The sequence below is a fragment of the Macaca fascicularis genome, chromosome X, assembly GCF_037993035.2.
Source record: "Macaca fascicularis isolate 582-1 chromosome X, T2T-MFA8v1.1".
Classification (NCBI taxonomy): domain Eukaryota; kingdom Metazoa; phylum Chordata; class Mammalia; order Primates; family Cercopithecidae; genus Macaca; species Macaca fascicularis.
Genome location: NC_088395.1, coordinates 131274016 through 131288407, shown reverse-complemented (window position 1 = coordinate 131288407; position 14392 = coordinate 131274016). Strand labels below are relative to the sequence as shown.

General features: G+C 36.7%; 1 protein-coding gene and 1 pseudogene across 3 annotated transcripts in view; one reads left to right on the top strand and one right to left on the bottom strand.

Moving 5' to 3' along the window:
* The window catches only part of TENM1 (teneurin transmembrane protein 1), an 845979-nt gene that overhangs the window by 168200 nt on the left and 663387 nt on the right, over window positions 1–14392 (top strand). The window lies entirely within an intron of this gene.
* Window positions 13340–14283, bottom strand: LOC102144668 (ferritin heavy chain pseudogene; annotated as a pseudogene).

Here is a 14392-nt window from a genome sequence, read left to right as displayed (position 1 = left end):
GCAGTATCTGGTGAAAACGATTTTACCGAGGTCATGAGCCTAAATTTTATTGCAAAGGTTCAAATGATGAATAGTATCAATTTTTTTTTTCCTTCAGCTCAGATTTTTAACATGAGAGGAAAGGATGTTATATATTGCAAAAATAGATGTAATCACTGAATCCAAAGAGAAGTGTTATTGTGCACTGAAACACTGGATCCAAATGGAATCTAATTAATCAAAGAATGCTTTGCTAATTAGGAGGACAGTTGATGATGTAACATACATCTAGTGATGTTTTAAAATATCATAACTGATGAGAGTTGCCCATTTTAAGCATTTGAATGGGTTTTTGTAGTGGATGGAGTTTTTCAATTTCCCAGTTTGTAGAAACTGCAATCTTAGTTTTAGAGATGTGTTAATTATGAGGCAGAAAAATAAATATCATATAATGACATTTTATGCTCCAAACTTCCATAGAGTTTCAATTATTTGATATTTGTTGTCCTAAGTTTCTACAGCTTTTCCTTCAGAAAATGTTCTATTTCTGGATGATATGCAGACAGGTAAATACCCAGGTTTTGTGGGGACCTGAGGTTTACACACTTTGGGGGCCCCTCTTTTTAAACAGAATACAAGATCACAAATGGAAAATTAGGAATGAAAGTGAATATTTAGAAGGGGTCTATGCAAGGGAGATGCCCTGAGGTTTAAGCTTTACGGTAAATCCACTCCTGCATGCAGAACATACTACTAAATAATTTAATAGTTGATCAGTGAAGAAGAGAGAAATTTTTCAAAAATCACAACCCTTTGGTATTGGAAGTGTTTTGATATGTTAATAACATGCATAAATACAAATGAAAAAATTGTAATCAGTTGGTCAAAGAAAGAATTATAATGCCCAGTTTGATAAGATGAGATCTAAATTAGATCAATTAAACTTTGATAGTGCAGTGACAATCTGGTATGTCTTTATGTAGTGCGTTTTGAGAAATGTAGTTACAATTATTTTAAATCACTGATAGTACATTTTATACCAATTAAATGGGAATTACCAAGAAATACATTCAATCTGATCAAGGTTAATAAGAAAAGGCTCCACATTTTCAGAAAATACCCTTTTGAACAGATGGTCTTCTGTAACATGTGAAATGAAAACTAGGATCAAAGTAATGATTTATTTTTAATTTGTGACATAAACTGCAATTTAATCTAAAATCACTATACTTTTAGGCTTTTGATTCTGTTGTCTGGGTTGGTCACTAAATAACAGCATCCAGTTATCTTCAGCTGAACTAAAAACATTTGTGCACACACTTTTTATCTATTGGGTTCAGGTTTACCTATGTCTTTTTTAAAATTCATTAGAAGCTTAATTTAAGATCTATGTATATCATTACTAGCAAGACAGTTAGAATATATAGTAACTAATGGTGATTGAGCAAAATTGACTCATGCTTTTGGGGCCAGCTGTAGAGATTAGGGAAGCATTTGACTGCCTCAGTGGTTCCATTTGATGTATACCACAGATGTACTTGCTAATGAGTAGTTCCTCCTCTGTCCTGCACTGTTGTCTGAAAATTCCCACCATTTGGGTTATGGTTTATTTTTAAAACGCTAACTGAAAAACACAAATCATCATAAAAATTAAGCCTGCGGGGAGACAAAAACCTTATCTGATATTGATTCGTGCCAAATATAAAACTGATAAGAGTTTGGCTATAAATCCAGCTAAAGGGGTATAGTCAAGAGCAAGATAATGGGTGCTATTGGGATGTATTCATAGGTACACAATACACAACTAGAATTTAAAGATATAGATGTGATAAGTTAGCTCACTGGGAAAGAGTAGGACCTTGGTTATACTTCTTCCTGACTTGATTATTAGTTAACTGTGTGACTCTCAGAAAGTCGCTTGAATTCTATGAGTTGTCCCTTTCTGTAAACATGAAGAAGTCAGTCCCTTTCAGTGGCAGAGGTCTATTTATTTAAATACATGTTGGGCATCAAATATTCTTTAAGCTTAGTCTTTTGCAATATTAAACAATAGTTCTTTAAACTTAAGTCTGTAAGCCAATTGCCAATAGTTGTCCTAGCAGTCAGCATTTGCTGATATACTACTAAATTCATATTAACTTCCGTTTTTCCAAATATTCACTTTTGGTGTAAAGGTCTAGGTCAATTATAGTTGTTTTGTGAGATTAAAAATAAATTGAAAAATGACAACTTTATAGGCCAACTTACAATTTTAATTTGAAAATTGCCTACTATAGACATAGGCATGTCATATTCAAAAGAGGTTTGAGTGTCCATGAGACCGTAGTGTCTATTAAATCTACTCCTGTTCGGTCCTCAGAGAAAATTATAGTAAAAGTCATAGCTTACATAGAAGATTATGCCATGTGTCTGTAATAGCTTTTATAACCAATAAGGTGGTTTTATAAAGCAAATATATGTAGCACTGTTTTGAATGCTTTAATGTATTAGCTAATTTGATCTTTAGAATATATCCATGAGGTTTGCAATTATTATTATTATCCTGATTTTTCAGATGATGAAATTGAGACACAGACAGGCTAAGTAACCTGACCAAAGTCACAGAACTCAAAGTAGCAGGTGGGAGAGTTGGTGTAACTCTCCAGAGTCATACTGAATAGAGTAGGTGTGATAAGGAAAACAAAACAAAACAAAAGGCTAAACTATCAAAGGACAATAAACATCTCTATAAGTAGCTGAGCAAAGCTATCTCACACCTAGAAAAATATATGCTAAAACATATATAGTGATTAGAAACTACTTATAGCAATGATCTACTGGAGTGCCTGGAATGAGATAAAGAGAAAATGTGAGACAAGTAGGTCTGAGCAAATGTGAAAAACAGGATTGTGAGGCTCTGTTGTTTTACTGACAGTCTTGCTGCCTTGGAATAATGATTACAGCCTTTGCAGAAGTCACCTGTGAACGTGGAGTTCCATATGCAGATGTGAAACAGACAAAGTTCTTTCCCACTTGATTCTGTTGAAATGGCATGTGGAAAACAGGGAACTGTATGACAAAAGCCTAGGAAAACTAGGGAAGTGTAGTGCACAGTACTGAGAGCATTCCAAGTGCCTAGAGAGACTAATTTATGGGGAAAGATTAAAAGGATTAATTATATACAACTTGGCTAAGTAATGCCTAATGAGGAATATGAGAACTGTCTATAAGTATCTGAAGAACAAATATGCCAGGGATAGATGGAATTACCTAGTGGGACACAAATAGATGAAACTGGAAACATTGGTTGTAATTTCGGAGAGGATCGTTTTGGCACAATAGCCTATAAAACTTCTTGACAGGTCTTATCTATTATACCGTAAAATAGGTTCAGAAAATAAAACAAAACAAAACAAAAGGGCCCAGTATGGCCTTTAAGAATATCAGCAGGGTGAACGGGAAGGTGCAGTGATGTGTACTGAGAAGATAAATTATAGGTTAAATATTCTGGTTCTAGAGTGTAATATCCCTTACAATTATTAAGGTCTCTGCCCATCTGCCCCATAACAATGTTATAGTGCAAGTTAAGGTTATTATGTTTTGCATCTTACTACCCTGTGGTACGTGGAGTAGTTCTGTGTCTGGTTCTCTGGATAGATGTTGCTACAGGAAAACAGAGGGCACCAATGAGAATCAAAACCTGTTCTCCAGATGGAAGAAGCATTGTTTCAAGCAGAGACCAGATGCTGGAATCTAGGAAATTAGAGATTGCAAATTAGGGATTTTATTGAACATAGTAGGTGTTCACCTATTATCTATAGGATGAATAAAGAATAAATGAATCTCATTGAATCAAAATATCCTCATCTGTAAAATATAGGTAGCAAAAAATACATATCCCTAACTAAATATTTTAAATTAACTAATGTGTGTGAAGCCCCACAAAAAGTATATGTTCAATAAATGGCAGCTATTATTATGTGTTGCTCATTGGACTGGCACAGAACGATGTTTAAGCTCTTCCTTTTACTACTTCCTGCCTTTGCACCCTTGATTATGCCTACCTCATCAGGAAGGTGTTGATTGGAATCGTAATACTTAAACTCTCTGGGAGAAGTCAAGAGTCCAGAGTGAGCCACTGCTGAAGCAGTCACTTTTGGATTCAAATTAAGTCATTTTGCACACAGTGGAAGCCTGATGGTACCACTGAAAAGAAAAATAAATTAGCATGTTTCACAGCATCGATCTGGTCGAAGAAGTAAAGACTATTTTATGTCATAGGTTGCCAAAGAGATTTCCTATCTCTTTAATTCTCTGTAAGTAGAAATCATCCATGTTAGTAAAGCGGAAAGTCCCAGTTGGCCTTTGTAATATTCTCATAGATGATCCAAGTTTTGGTGGGTATTACAATACATCTGAATACAAATAGATTGTGCCTTAAACTCTGCCCAACACTCTGTATTAAAGCCAAACTCTACACAGTCTTTGTCTTTATGTCTTCCCTTTACAATTCTTGGTACATTTTGACACTTTAACTCACAAACATTTCAAATGTAAGTGTGTTGTTAATTCTCTGTTAAAAATCTGTTAAAAATCAACACAAATATGTTGCAAAGCCATGATGCTTTATGTAGGGTGAAAAATAATTCTTTTAAAAGATACAGTGCTTGAGCTTTCAACAAATACATCCTTAAAATGAATATAACAAAAGCAATAACAGGCATAAATTACATTGAAAGATAAATCAGGTGGAAATAGAAAATTTTGACTAAGTGCCAACTGCCACATAATGTTGCAATGACTTAAAGAATACATTTACATTTATTTAGGGAAGATTAAAGGCATCTCTGTTTGTGAAATGTCAATTAATAAGGACCTGCAGTTTTTGTTAGTGAGAGCATGCATTTTAATTGTTTCTGTGGAATTTTAATAATGATTCAATTGTCCTTCTAACCAGATTACTAACCCTCAGTCTCCAGAGTAGCCCGAAAGATAACACATAGCATAGTTCCCATAATATTTTCATCAACTTATCCATTGAGAGTGACATGCTATTACTTCTGATGGAGCATCATAATAGGACAGCACACCTTCTCCATTCACAAGGGATAGGCCCTGAGACCTTCTTGACTCCCCACAGCCTCAAATATCACTCTAGCATATAATTTCCCTCATAAAAGGCAGTAAATTATAAGTGAAAAATTTAACAGACCCTTTTCAGACCATTAATGATTCTATAAATACAAGACTAAAGTCATTTACAAAGCCATTTTCTGGCTAAGAGCTAGCACTTTCTTTCCACTGCCAGCATTAGCACTAACAGTTGTTTTTCTTTTCAGGGCCATTTTTTCATATAGAATTAAAGTTAATTGTCATCACTTCAGTAGAGTTGCTGCATACACCCCCAACAAGTATAGAAGAGCAGAGTTTTGGATGTTGGGCAGTTGGCCAACTCACTCACTAGTTATATTCAACATCAAAGATCCAAATTTAGGTGTCAGCCATATTACACATAACTACAGGTCATGGACTCATGGAGTCACTTCCTGTATAGTCAAAATTGCAAATGTTAAATCCATAAATTCCAAAGATATCTGCTGTATTTACAAGTTTAATAAGCTTAGCAGTTGCTTTTCCCTGGTTGTTATAGCAGAGTATCAACCGCATTTGAGTCATAATGGACTCAGTGCTCTTATCAACTCTACAAAAAATCTGGGAAATACATTTAAAATTATAGGACTTGAAGACTAGCACTGGCCTTTATGCTATCCATACTCACTTCCTGATACTTACAAATGTACGTATACCATTTCTAGTAAATTCCATTTATCTTACTATTAACAAATTAGAGAGCATTCTATTTATCTGGAAAAAAGAAGCCAAATAGCAGTATGTATAAGCATTATCCACCTCCTATATCCAAACACTGTGCTTGTCACTACAGTGAATGAAAATATTTAAAACTTCCCTTTGTTAGTTATTTATCATATGTTAGGCATTGGGTAATCACTTTACATGCATTATATCATTACATCTAATAGTGGGCCTACGAGAAATTCTCCTTGCCAGTAAACAGTCTATAATCTATTTGAAGTGATGTCATAAAGGTTAGATCTAGTTGATTCCTTAGGATGGCCTGAGAGGCATAGGAGGTTTTACCCAAAAATGTATTAGACATCCAATATCTAGTTTTCTAAGTCAACTGCTTTTTCCTCTTTCTACAAAGTGACTTAGAATTTCTATTAATCCTCGTGGATATCTCTGAAGTTAACATTTGGATATTTCATTTTTAAGGATTGATAAATGTATAAAAACTAAGATGAGTGAAAATTTAATCTTCTTTCAATCAACCTACTTTTTATGTTTTTTATTCAAAAGCATTCTGTTGCATGTAACAGGATCTTTCTTGTCTGTTAAAGAAGATCACACATCCCTGTTGGACTATTGTTAGTTTGCGAGTTTGCTGTAAGCCTCCCAGTGATCTTTGATCAAAATTTTTAGTATTTCCCCTGGGATGTAAAGGCACATGTCCCAAACTTGTACCTTTAAAGCAAGGTAACTTACTGAGGAAGAATTTGTCGAGCAGTGGAGATTAATGCTAACTTTTGCAAATGGCAATTTTTGGTCCCCACTTCCTCTGGTATATAGTTAATTAAGAACAGTGTAACATAGAAAATTCTGCAAAACCAAACAGATTGCTCAAGTCTAGCATCTTGGATGGTATGTAGATTTGTTGCTTTTCCTAAATGAGTATTCCTATCTGTGAAGCAACAATGGTAGTCTCCTGAGTGATACATTGCCTAGGGAGTCAAGAGCTCTTACTTCTAGTCTGGGCCTTGACACAGACTATGAGACTTCTGGCAAGTTGCTTTATCTGTCTGGGCCGTGGTTTCTACAGCTATAAAATGGGATGATGCTGTCTATCTCGCAGTGTTGTTGTAAGGGCAAATGCGAAAAGGTTATGTCCCCTTAGAAGAAAGGCAACATAGACATCCAAAGTGGTATTCTTAGATATGCATGTATGTATTTTTCTGTTGTTGACATGTATAATAAAAAAAAGTCATGTTATTTGATTTAACTGTTGCAACCCAAAAATAGGTACAGATGAATAACGGTTATAAACAACAAGTGAATATTGTATAGATGAGCAGAGTAACTTTTTCTTCTGCAACGTATGCAAGTTGTGATTGTTATTGTCAGGAAGAGGATGTGAAAAAAAAAAAAAAGCAAATCTGCAGCTATTCAGCTCCCGTCTGTATACGGTAAAATATTCTATAGCAAAATGGTAAAATGTTCCATAGCAAGCCCATGGTTCAAGAAAAGGAACTGTGGCTTCTCACATTTTGCCAACCCTTTATTGTTCCCTTCCTCCTTCTACTTATTGTAAGAGGCTGCTTTTTCTACTCTCAACTTCACAGTCGCCCCTCCAGAGGTTTAGCAGGCTATATTGTCACAGCTTTGTCTTCTTTATCAATTTCAAAATACAATGAAGATAACACAATTATCTGTAGAACTGTTTCTCTACATGGTACTCATTGAGTTTTGGTTTTTTTTTTTTTTTTCATATAGGTCAAGTCAGTAAGTCTTTACCTAGTATCTATCATGCGTCCAGCCTAGTACAAGACACCATGAGGAATTCATGGAAAATAACCAACACAGTCCTAACACAAAATAGTTTATATGTGAGATAAAACATTTTCATACATGATACTCATCTCATCTTCCTTTTGAACTCAAAACTTACATCTTTGAGACTGTGAGTCATGTCTAATTCATCTTGCAGTCTTCCACACTCACACTTTGGATGGAGAATTCTTCATATTATGGGAGTGGCCCACCCCGTTGTGTTATTGTTATTATCCTTTTCCCCTATTCAATAAATGTCAGTAGCATCTCCCAGTCACTATAACAACCAAAGTTACCTCCACACCTTTCCAAATCTGGGATAAGTGCTCCCTCAATTGAGACTCACTGTTTTACAGCATCATGGATGTCAGTTTGCACATGATAGATGATGCTCCATCAATATTTTCTGAAGGAATGAATTCATGCAACATGACAATAGGAGAATAATTAAGCAGAGCAAAAATCACATGCAAGAATCCTTGGGACAGAATACTAGTACATTAGGGCTCTGGGACGTGAGGCTGTGTTGTGCTGGGCTGTATGATTTATTGTATTGGGATGTGCTTAAAGGATAAATAGGTTTTCCAAAGTGAATGGGAGAGTGGCAGCCCCTGTAAATAAGGGCGGCAAAATTAAATAAGAAAACACTGTTTGGAGGAAACTTTGCTGACTGGGTTGGAAAACTGTCTGGGGGATAGTACAAGGGGTATTTGAATAGGTAGTAGTAAGCAGAACTGTAGACAGTTGGACTTGATCCTATAATCAACCGTTTTCTTCCAAAGGCTTTTATATAAGGTTATAACATCATGGAAATCTTATCTTAAGACGAATTTGGCTATTGAATATAAGATGGATTTGGCTGGGTGCAGCGGCTCACTCCTGTAATCCCAGGACTTTGAGTTTTGAGTTGATTTTTTTGGTAGGCCAACTAAAGAACAGAGTAAACAAATTTATGGAGCAAAGAAAACAATGTGGTAAATAATGAGAAATATAGTTTCCCATAAAAGTCCATTTGAGACTCATGGGTTCCTAAACACCAACCTTCTTCCGATCTTTTAGGATTTAAGTTTGAGAATATTTCGCCAATTGCGATTCTGTGCTTTGAAGGAAGAAATAAGACCTCGTACTGCCTGTGAACTCTCAAAACATTAATTTGATTAACCAATTGATATGCCACATCAGTATATTTAAAATGCCTTAAAATACACATTAGTTAAAAAGTAACAGATAAACAGATACACTGTAGATGGTCACTTACCAACTTCAATCACTTTGAAAATACAAGTGACACAGATCTAATTTGCAGGCAAATCTCCTTCTTTTAGTTGTGCCAGTAAATGGGTCAGGATTATGATCTTCAATGCTGTTCCAAATATCTACCATATCCAAAGTCTCCCTACTTGGCAGCTTTGGTCCTAAATTGTGATCAGTGCCCTACCCTGGTGAACTGTATTGGGCCATGTGTCAACCAGCAGAAGACTTTTTGCATAGGCCATAGGCAGACTATAGCTATATATACAACTGCCAGTCTCCTCTTGGCCTTCTAAAAGATTCCTGTGGTGAACTTTGGCCTGTGTTTCCTATGGGGAGACTACTGGTTCTCTGTACTGTACTGGCTGTGTGCATTCCAGGAAATAAAAATAGCAGGGCAGTGTATAATATAGTTTTGAGGTTTACTAAGTTATACTTCACACAGGAGAAATAATATGGATTTTGTAATCGGACCAACCTAAATTGTAAACCCAAGTTTGACAAATATGAGCTTTGTTGTGTGACCTCAGGCACGTTGTTCCACCACTCTGAGTCTTGGTTTCCCACCCGCAATTGGCCAGAAGTATGCCCACAACCCTGCTAGGATGTTTTGCTTTTAAAGTGCCGCAAGAGATGAGAAGAGATGGGGTATCTTCCTCTGGAGATTGGAAAGAGTTGATGTAATATAGACCTGGTTCCAAGATAGGGAAATTTGGCAGCTCTTGCTGAGATTTAGCCTAAGGATAAATTAGAACTGTTTTAAACAAGTGGTTTTTAAATAAATTTAAGGAAAATCAAATAGGACATAGATCAGGATATAAGTAAGACTTCAATGGACTTGAGCCAGAGAGCTCTCCAGAAGAAGAATGAAAGAACTTCCTGTAAGGTCAGTGTCAGCCATCCTCAAGGCCAGCCCGAAGCCAACTGCCATCATTACTCAGTGTGCATTTTTAATCCTATGCTAGTTCCTAAACTGAAGAAAAATTTCGGTAATATTGAATGAAATATTTTCTGTGTTCCTCTAAATATTATTTTTATTAATGTTGGAATATGTCAAATGCACAGGATTTCACATAGCAAATTCTCACATACCTATCATTCTTTCACTCAGTTATGTCAAATCTAACATATTATCCTTTCTTTAAATCTATTTTCAAGAATAAAATGTTACAGACAAAGCTGAAACTTCTTATGTCCCCCCATGCCATTCTTCCCTCTTTCACCCTAGATGTAACCAGTATCCTGAATTTGATATTTTTCTTTTTCTTTTTTTATTGTTGGTTGCAGACTTTTAATAAGTTAATTATTATTCCTGTTTTCATTGTGAACATTTCTGCTATATGAATTTTTTTTAACTTTTATTTTAAGTTCAAAAGTACATGTGCAGGTTTGTTACATAGGTAAATTTGTGCCATGGGGATTTGTTGTACAAATTATTTCATCACCCAAATATTAAGCCTAGTACCCATTAGTTATTTTTCTTGATCCTCTTCCTCCTCCCACCCTCCACTCTCTGATAGGCCCCAGTGTGTGTTGTTCCCCTCTATATGTCCATGTGTTCTCATCATTTAACTCCCACTTAAAAGAAAGAACATGTGATATTTGGTTTTCTGTTCCTGCATTAGTTTGCGAAGGATAATTTTCATTTCTATATATGTTTTACTGTTTTTACAGCATCCATATAGGTTTTCATTAAACACATATTCTTCTTCAATGTTCTTTTGTCTCTTGACTTTGCTTCTGTGATTTAACTATGCTAATGTGAGACTCTATTTCATTCTGCTAATTTATAAAATGAATCTATTGGATGAAAATATAAATCTTCCATTATTGGTGGATGTTTAGACTTTTCCCAGAATTTAATTTTACAAACAGTGCAGCAGTAAATATTCTTATGAGTATTTGTGTGTGAGAGAGAGTTTTTTAAAGTATACATCTAGAAGTGGAATTTCTGGGTTGAAGAGCATGAATATCCTCAACTTTACTAGGTATTACCAAATTGTTTTTCAAGGTACACAAGATTAGATTCTGCTAGCAGTATGTGAAATTCCGAATTCTCTATATCCATATCAACATTTGGTGTGGTTAAATTTTTGCCAGTCTGCACAATGCTATAGGTCCACACTGATTTAATTTATATTCCACTGATTGCTTGTGAGGTAAAGTACTTTTTCACATGTCTATTGTCAATTCAGATTTCCTTGTCTGAGAATTCCCTGTCCATATAAAGTATTTATTTTTCTATCTTTTAGTCTTCTTAAAAATAATCTTTGCCGCCTGTATTTCCAGCTACTCGGGAAGCTGAGGCAGGAGAATCACTTGAACCCGGGAAGCGGAGGTTGCAGTGAGCCGAGATCGCACCACTGCACTCCAGCCTGGTGACAGAGCGAGACTCCATCTCAAAAAGAAAAAAAAAAAAAGAAAAAAAAATCTTTGTCAGTTATGATCCTCGCAATTATCTTCTCTAAACTTTTGACTTGGGCTTTCAGTTTGTTTCTTTTGCCTTTGGCATTGCATCAAATTTACAGATTAATTTGAGTACAATTCATATTTTCATGAAGTTGAGTCTTCTAATTCATGAACATACTTTATCTCTCTTTTCATTCAAATCTTTAATGTCCTTCAATAACTTCTACTCACTCCGTAAAGGATTTTCACAGCTTTTACTAGATTTATTAGGTTCTGTTTCAGCTTTCGTTAATACTATAAATGGAAATTTGCTATTTTTTTTTTATTGAACTCTCTAATTTGTTATTACTTGTATAGAAGTTTGTTATTGGTTTTAGTACATTGATTTTTTTTCCAGGAACCTTCCTAAACTTTTTGTTAGTTCAAATAATTTGTACTCACTTGGATTTTTCTGTGTAGGCGGTTACATCCTCTGCAAATAATAACAGTTTTGTCTAATGCTTTCCATTTTATATCTGATTTATTTTCCTTGTTTTATTGCATTGTCTTGGACCTTCATTAAAATGTTTTATTATTATTATTATTATTATACTTTAAGTTCTAGGATACATGTGCATAACGTGCAGTTTGTTACATATGTATACTTGTGCCATGTTGGTGTGCTGCACCCATCAACTCGTCAGTACCCATCAACTCGTCATTTACATCAGGTATAACTCACAATGCAATCCCTCCCCCCTCCCCCCTCCCCATAATAGACCCCGGTGTGTGATGTTCCCCTTCCCGAGTCCAAGTGATCTGATTGTTCAGTTCCCACCTATGAGTGAGAACATGTGGTGTTTGGTTTTCTGTTCTTGTGATAGTTTGCTGAGAATGATGGTTTCCAGCTGCATCCATGTCCCTACAAAGGACACAAACTCATCCTTTTTGATGGCTGCATAGTATTCCATGGTGTATATGTGTCACATTTTCTTAATCCAGTCTGTCACTGATGGACATTTGGGTTGATTCCAAGTCTTTGCTATTGTGAATAGTGCTGCAATGAACATACATGTGCATGTGTCTTTATAGCAGCATGATTTATAATCCTTTGGGTATATACCCAGTAATGGGATGGCTGGGTCATATGGTACATCTAGTTCTAGATCCTTGAGGAATCGCCATACTGTTTTCCATAATGGTTGAACTAGTTTACAATCCCACCAACAGTGTAAAAGTGTTCCTATTTCTCCACATCCTCTCCAGCACCTGTTGTTTCCTGACTTTTTAATGATCGCCATTCTAACTGGTGTGAGATGGTATCTCATTGTGGTTTTGATTTGCATTTCTCTGATGGCCAGTGATGACAAGCATTTTTTCATGTGTCTGTGGCTGTATGCATGTCTTCTTTTGAGAAATGTCTGTTCATATCCCTTGCCCACTTTTTGATGGGGTTGTTTCTTTTTTTCTTGTAAATTTGTTTGAGTTCTTTGTAGGTTCTGGATATTAACCCTTCATCAGATGAGTAGATTCCAAAATTTTCTCCCATTCAGTAGGTTACCTGTTCACTCTGATGGTAGTTTCTTTTGCTGTGCAGAAGCTCTTTAGTTTAATGAGATCCCATTTGTCAATTTTGGCTTTTGTTGCCGTTGCATTTGGTGTTTTAGACATGAAGTCCTTGCCCATGCCTATGTCCTGAATGGTATTACCTAGGTTTTCTTCTAGGGTTTTTATGGTATTAGGTCTAACATTTAAGTCTCTAATCCATCTTGAATTAATTTTCGTATAAGGAGTAAGGAAAGGATCCAGTTTCAGCTTTCTACTTATGGCTAGCCAATTTTCCCAGCACCATTTATTAAACAGGGAATCTTTTACCCATTTCTTGTTTTTGTCTGGTTTGTCAAAGATCAGATGGCTGTAGATGTGTGATATTATTTCTGAGGTATCTGTTCTGTTCCATTGGTCTATATCTCTGTTTTGGTACCAGTACCATGCTGTTTTGGTTACTGTAGCCCTGTAGTACAGTTTGAAGTCAGGTAGCGTGATGCCTCCAGCTTTGTTCTTTTGGCTTAGGATTGTCTTGGCAATGCGGGCTCTCTTTTGGTTCCATATGAACTTTATTTTTATTTTATTATTATTTTTTTTGGGTACCAAATGTCTTTATTTGAAGGAATGGTACAAATCAAAGAACTTAAGTGGATGTTTTGGTACAACTTATAGAAAAGGTAAAGGAAACCCCAACATGCATGCACTGCCTTGGTGACCAGGGAAGTCACCCCATGGCTATAGGGAAATTAGCCTGAGGCTTAGCTTTCATTATCACTGTCTCCCAGGGTGTGCTTGTCAAAGAGATACTCTGCCAAGCCAGATTCGGGTGCTCCCATCTTGCGCAAGTTGGTCACGTGGTCACCCAATTCTTTGATGGCTTTCACCTGCTCATTCAGGTAATGTGTCTCAATGAAGTCACACAAATGGGGGTCATTTTTGTCAGTGGCCAGTTTGTGCAGTTCCAGTAGTGACTGATTCACATTTTTTTCCAAATGTAAAGCACACTCCATTGCATTCAGCCCGCTCTCCCAGTCGTCATAGTCTGGTTTCTTAATATCCTGAAGGAGGATTCGGCCACCTCGTTGGTTCTGCAGCTTCATCAGTTTCTCGGCATGTTCCCTTTCCTCATGAGATTGGTGAAGAAAGTATTTGGCAAAGTTCTTCAAAGCCACATCATCGCGGTCAAAGTAGTAAGACATGGACAGGTAAACGTAGGAAGCGTAGAGCTCCAGATTGATCTGGCGGTTGATGGCGGCCTCTGAGTCCTGGTGGTAGTTCTGGCACACCTGCGAGGTGGGCGCGGTCGTCATGGCGGAGGCTAAGGACAGGCGGCGGCGGCGGCGGCTGCGCGGCGATGGAGCGGCGGCGGGGCCCTTGGGGCAGTCCGAGGACGTGGTGAAGAGGAGGCGGAAGGCTGGCTATGGGCGGCCAGCCGGGATGGGGGACGAGCGCCGGGTTCGTCCAAGCACTGTTGAAGCAGGAAACCCCGACGACTCTCGGCGAAGAACGTTTCCCATATGAACTTTAAAGCAGTTTTTTCCAATTCTGTGAAGAAACTCATTGGTAGCTTGATGGGGATGGCATTGAATCTATAAATTACCTTGGGCAGTATGACCATTTT